At 41.1% G+C, this 7,099-nt stretch overlaps 1 pseudogene; it reads left to right on the forward strand.

The window, feature by feature from the left end:
• Positions 1-6,259: 6,259 nt before the first annotated feature.
• On the forward strand, positions 6,260-6,769 carry LOC123823902 (annotated as a pseudogene).
• Positions 6,770-7,099: the final 330 nt, after the last annotated feature.

Consider the following 7,099-nt stretch of genomic DNA (forward strand, 5'->3'; position numbering starts at 1 on the left):
AACAATTGTATAGACTAGGTCTTACTAGCAGTAATAGTAAAGTGACAGTCTTGTGGCAGAATCAATGAAGTCTAGATAACAAGAATAAAGGGTATAGAACCTTGAGGGGTGTGTTAATGGAACACAGATGAAGGATAGTAACTTATCAACACCTTGTGACTGAGATACCAGGGGGAACCTATCAAATGATAGTATAACCAGCCAAGCAAAGAAGACTCTACAGAAAGAAAAAGAATACCAAAATACTATTAAAATAAAAAGTCGGAAAAGTGAGAAAAAGATAATACAAATTTACATTAACTTGCAAGATTAAAAAAAAAGGAAAGGAAAGAAAAGCAGAAGATGTAGTGCAGGAGAGATAAATTTGGAGTGGAAAGAATAATATTAGGTTGAAAGGAAGAGGAATATAAGGGATTGCACGATACAAATAATAAGAATTGAAAAAAAAAGTCACGTAAAAACAAGATAAAATCAATCAACCAACCACAGCCAGAGAAACCAAACAAAACCAACTACAACAACAAAATAACCCAAAACAAAACAAACACACACACACACACACAAATACAAACCAACCAACCAACCAAACAAACAAACAAACATAAAAACCTCTTGTTGGTTTCTAACTGGCCAGACCAGTTTTTCTGCTCTTGCTGGCTTCAGCTGGCTGAGGGGCCTTTGAAATGCTTCTCTCTCTCACAACCCGATCTCAGCAAGTCCGCCAGGTACCTTATGCGCCCCTACACACTGGTGCACGAGAGTCAGTCTTTCCGACTACGGTGCGCGAGCCCGGCCGTTTCCAGCTCCGTGTTCTTGCCGTCCCGTGCTCCGACTGGATGTTGGCCCCTTTCCTGGCTCCCCCAGTCAGGCTGGCTGGAAATCTCAGAGCCACCACTGCAGTTACTAACCCAGCACCACGTCTGTCCCAGTAGCGCAGCTCGAGATTCTGGGGGTAGCGCAGCTCGAGATTCCAGGATCACAGCGCGCGATTCCGGCCTCCCTGTGGGGCGCGAGCCGAGCGCGGCCGGCTTGTGCTCTCCACTGATCTGCACTTCCGCTGGGCTAGGGATGCCCCTGGTCCTGTCGGCTAGAAACTCTCACTTCTCCTAGGTCTCTGGGCTGCTGTTCACAATTCCCTGTGCGATATTTTCTCAGTCCAACTGGCCAATCTGTTCCTTCTAGCCACCGGTTCTCCCCTGGAGTTTCTCACCCCCGTATTTGGGGGAGGGAGGGAGCAGCGGCTTCCCTCTCTCCCGGGAGCTCTGTGGCAGAGCCGGGGCACTGGCAGGCCTGGGGTCTACTCTCCCCCAGACCCTGCGCTGATCCCCGGGCCCCTTTTGTCCTGTATCAGACTGCTTACCGTCTGGTTTTCCAGTGCGTGCAATAATTTCTGATGTCCTGCTTTCAAAAGTGATTCGGCAACCCAGCCCACTTGCTCTGTCTCTCCACCGATCCGCGAATTTCCCCCCTCTTCACAGAAGCGGAGAAAAACGCTGCCTAGAGTAAAGCCGCCATCTTAAGTCTGGCTTCTTAAAAAGTTAAGAAAAAGCTATTCCTTTTTCAAGTTTTCCTATAGTGGAAGAGAGAAATAAGTCCTCTAGAAAAGGATATAGGATAAAGAAGCTTTTTATCTTAAAATGGCTAATATTACAGCCAATATATATACTTGTAGGAATGTTCTAGTAGGTAGGGGACACCGGATGATGCAGAAAAGGGAGAAACTGTTGGAGTAAGGTGCTTGAGAAGGCAAAGGAAGATGGCACACAAAGTAACAGCAGAGAAAGGCAAAGTACATCCAGGGGGATATAGCCATTGTGTAGATGTGCTGATGGGAAGTATGAAGGTTCTCTTTGATGGTTGAAAGTGAGAATGAGAAAGAAGGTATAGGAAGTTTCAAGGGTTAAAGAGTCAGCTAGGAGAAATCCATTGCCCTCTTCCCATTTTTAGGGCCTGCTGCTCTCAGTACACTAAGAAGTATTCCTAAGGTGTTTATACATTAGGCTTAATGTAAATACTTACTCTTCACCACTAGATAACAGAAGTGATGAACATTCCTTACATAAAGTAATTACACTGTACTCCCATTTGCTCTGTTCTCAACTGCATAGTTTAGGAGTTGCTTATACTAAAATTATCCTTGTACACATCAAACCCATTACTTTAAGAAGCTAGTCTCTTTTATGAAAATGATCTAATAATCTATAAGAAGGAACTCATGTTCCAACTTCCCTATAAAGTATGTTAAGAGCAGAACTATGCTTTAATGCCAGTACATCTTTAATATTACATTTTAAAATGCATTGTGTTCACATAAACAACAAGATAACAGCCTGGAAATTCAGGAACAGATAATGCAGCTTTCAAGCATCAATCATGAAGGTTCATTTCCTCCACGCCAGCCCTGTCTCTACAGCCCATTCATACACAATGTATGAACAGCTTCCATAAATGTGATGCTTCTGAGTAGATTTTCCTCGTCCTGGTTGGTTTTGGGGTCAGAGGACCAAGACACTAAGAGTCAAGGAACTATGTGACTCAGCTTCCCTCCCCTACCATCTACACACTCAAATTGTAAGTAAATATACCTGCAGACAGAAACTTCACTAGACCCAGAACCAAGACCCCAGAACTCTGAGGATCCTGTCCCTCACCCCAACTATACACATACAGACACTAGGATTATGTTAAATATACCTGGAGATGTTGGGGTTCAAGGGCAACTACACTGGAGCAATAGCCAGCACTCCTAAGAGCTCATCCCAGTCTTGCCATAAAGGAGAAGTGGGCTTGATAAACTACAGTTGACATGGTCTTGACCAGACTGTGATGTGAACTTTAGCTCTGTTTCTAACTAGCTCCCTAGGTTGGTCTCCTTGACCTAGAATATCTTTGGACCTAGAATATTAATTTCCACTCTGCAGGGGTGCAGGGCACAACAGAGATTCAATGAATGTAATTATTATCATTACTTTATCTCTCTTACCTGTTTCCTAACCTTTACAAATGCAGTGGCTGCTAATACCTGCTCCCCTTACTCTGAAGGGCTGCTGAGAGGATCCAGTAAAATCACACAGATGAAGTATGGGCACACTACAAGATGGTCACCCAAACAAAAAATTGTCACTGTCACTGAGGCTGAAGGAGAGATGAAATGGTGGGAGTGATATGATCATTTGTTGAACACAAATAAAATGTTTCTTTTTTGGAGAAGTACACTTTGTCAACAGAGCCTGGATTAAAAAGAGAAAGAGAGAGAGAGAGAAGACTAACTAAAAAGTGGATTATTGTGAGAGGAAGGCTAGGGAAAGTCTGCCTTAGCACATGGTGAAAATTAAGGCATAAATTCATATATGCAGTCTATTTTTCCTACAGACTCAAAAGAATAATCTGTTAAGGTGGCCTGTAGCCAGAAGTGGTGTTTCCCAAAGTAGGGCCCTAAGGACCACCTTCTTTTCACACCCTAATGAGATTTTTAAAAATACAGATGCCTGAGACCTTACCCCAAGGATTCTGACCTTTATATCTGGAGTTAAAACCAGAAATCTACATTTTAATAAATCTCCCAGGTGATTCTGATATCTCCAAATATTAAAGACCACTAAAGCAGCCAGCCTGGCCCAATGGGCAGCCCACTCTGGGCTCCTGCTTACTCTGAGGACACCTAATGGTGAGCTCAACCCCTGCACTCCACAGGCTGGTATCTGCAGTGGCCTGGGTCTCCACCCACACTCTGTAGTTCTGAAAATGGAGAGCTTGCTTTATGGGAATATAATTATTATTAAATGATTACACCTTGCCCTGGCTAGTGTGGCTCAGTGGGCTGAGCACTGACCTACAAACTGAAAGGTGGCCAGTTCAATTTCAGGTAGGAGCACATGCCTGCGTTGTGGGCTGGTCCTCGACTGGAGATGTGCAAGAAGCAGACAGTCGAAGGTTCTCTCACACATTGATGTTCTTCTCCCTCCCTTCCCCTTTCTCTAAAAAATAAATAAGTAAGTAAATAAATAAATAAATAAATAAACTCTTTTTTTAAAAAATGATTACACCTTGAGCAGGAATGTTGAATATCCTGATACAACACACTGCTAGCATCGGAGGAATGAGAGAAACTCCACACATCTGCATTTTCAGTCAGAGAGAACAAAGTTTACAATGTGTATCAATGTTTTAAAAATATCCAAACCTTTTGAGCCAGCAATGTGACTTCAAGAAAACTACCCTTAGAAAATACAGAAATGTGCACAAGGATATATGTACAAAGATATTCACTCCACCCTATATATAATAGAAAATAATTTAAACCAATCATCCAAAAATTATAAACTAGCTAGAAAAACAATAGAACCATAAAATGGTTCTAAAATAGAACCACTATATAACTACTATTACTTTTAGAACTCATGTTCTAAAAAATATTTACTGATACAAAAAAAGATTCATAATACATTGCTAAGTAAATAGCTGGTTACATTATAGCATTATCATATATAGCAAATATTTTATATATACATATAAAACAAATACATATTCATCAAACATGGGAAGGAGATGAAAGGATACTGATTAAACTATTGAGTTTTCCATTCCCCCCACTCTCATTGCTGACAAAATCCACCAATGGATTCTAAAACTAGTGGGCAAAAGTTGAAAGAAAAACAAGATTTGCATAGTCTCAAAGATATTTAATACAAGGGGAAAGATAGCAACATGACAGTAGAGAACCCCAGCAGACAGCACCATAACCAAGCGATCGAGGTTAATAAATCTCATTAAGGCATATTGAGATCATGAACCCTTGGATATGATGCACTGAGAAAATCACATTTCTGTGGTATTCATGCCAACAGTACATACTTCATTGAAATCATGTAGGAACAGCTAACAAACTCAAATCATTATATTCTACAAAATAACTAGTCAGTGTTCATCAGAAAAGTCAAGGCCATGAAAGAGCAGGGAACTGTCACAGATGGGAAGAGATTAAGGAGACATGAGGATTAAATCACTGTTCAATCTTAGGTAGGATTCTGAAACATAAAAAGGACACTAGTGGAAACTAAACTAATTATTTGAAATTCAAATAAAGTCTGTAGTTTGGTTAGTACTCCCAGCATCAATGTCCTGGTTTTGATCATTGTACTAAGTTATGTAAAATGCTAACATTAAGACCTTGACCAATGTGGCTCAGTTGTTTGGGTGTCATCTCACAAAGCAAAAGATCACCAGTTCTATCCTCAGTCAGAGCACATGCCTGGGTTGCAGGTTCTGTCCCCAGTAACTAGAGGCAACCAGCTGATGTTTCTCTCTCACATCAATATTTCTCTCCCTCTCTTTCTCCCTCCCCTCCTCTCCCCTCTAAAAATAAATAAATACAATTTTTTTAATGTTAACATTAAGGAAAACCGAATGAAGGATATACAGGAACTCTTTGTGGTGTTGTATGAGTCTTCTATTGCTGCATGAGTTATCACAAATTTCACAGCTTTTTTATTATCTGTATTAACTGTACTATCTCACAGTTATGTCGGTCATAAGTCTGGCATGGCATGGCATGTCTAGGGTCTCTGCTCAGGGTCTCACCAGGCTAAAATCAAAATATCCAAGGAGGCTATGGTTCTTATCTGGGACTCAGGATCCTCTTAAAAGCTCACTCAGGTTGTTGGCAGGACTCAGGTTCTTACAGTTATAGGATGTTCTATTTCCTTGCTGGCTATCAGCCAGGAGCCACCCTTATGTCCCAGAGGCCTCCCTCTAGTGTTGGAACATGGCCCCCTCCATCTCACAACCAGTAAAAGCATGTTGACTCCTCATGCTTTGAATCTCTGACTTCACCAAAAGAAAGTACTCTGCTTTTAAAGACTCATGTGATTAGATTGGACCTACCTAGATATTCCAGGCTATTTCCCTATTTTAAGGTTTGTAACCTCAAATACATCTGCAAAGTCTCCTTTACCATATAATATAGTATATTCATAAGCTTGAGACTAGGGCATGAATATCTTTGGGGACCAATTTTTCCTACCACAACAATATTTGCAAATTATTTTAAGGTTAAAATTATTCCAAAATTTTAAATTTCAAAAGAGTGATTATCTCTTGGTGTTGATGTTTGGGAGGACTTATTTTTTAGTTTTTTGTAAGTCTTCTACATTGAGTATATAATAGTTCTGCAGTCATAAGTGGGATTTCTCTGTTGCCTTAAGAATATGTATTTGGTGTTGTCTTAAGGATATGTACATGGCTCTTCCTGTTTCTCATCATGACACAAGATCAAGGTGAAAAGGAGAACCCCATGCAGAAACTTTACATCAGCAAGCTCTGCCTCAACATCTGTGTTGGGGAAAGTGGAGACAGACTGAGCTGAGCAGCCAAGGTCATAGAGTGTTCTCCAAAGTCAGATGTGCCATCGGATCCTATGTTATCAGGAGAAATGAATAGACTGTCATCACCACATGGTCCGTGGGGCAAAGGCAGAAGAAATATTGAAGACAGGTCTAAAAGTGTGAGAGTACAAATTATGAAAAAATAACATTTCAGATACTGAAATCTTTGGTTTGGGTTCAGAAACACATCAGTCTGGGGGTCAAATATGACCCAAGCACCTGTATTTACAGCCTGGATTTCTGTGCAGTGTTGGGTGGGCCAGGTTTCAGCATCGCAGACGAGAAGCACAGGACAGGGTGTTCTGAGGCCACACAGAATCAGCAAAGAGGAGGCCATGCACTGGGTCCCACAGAAGTACAATGGGATAATCCTTCCTGGCAAATAAATTCCCATTTCCATCTACAAGACCAATGAAATGTTTTCAGTGAAGTGTAAAAAAAGAAAAGAATATATATATGCTTTTCTTTAAATACATTTTATTGATTATGCCTTATAGTTGTTCCTTTTTTTCTCCCCTTTATTCCCCTCGTCCCTCCACCACCCCTCCCTTCAGCATTCCCCCCTCCTTAGTTCATGTCCATGGGTCGTACATATAAGTTCTTTGGTTTCTCCATTTCCCATACTATTTGTAACCTCCCCCTGTCTATTTTGTGCCTATCATTTATGCTTCTTACTCCCTGTAACTTTTCCCCCATTCTCTGCCCCCTCCCTGCTG

Source organism: Phyllostomus hastatus, unplaced genomic scaffold (assembly GCF_019186645.2).
Source record: "Phyllostomus hastatus isolate PE091 unplaced genomic scaffold, TTU_PhHast_1.1 phas_contig_5, whole genome shotgun sequence".
Taxonomy (NCBI): Eukaryota; Metazoa; Chordata; class Mammalia; order Chiroptera; family Phyllostomidae; genus Phyllostomus; species Phyllostomus hastatus.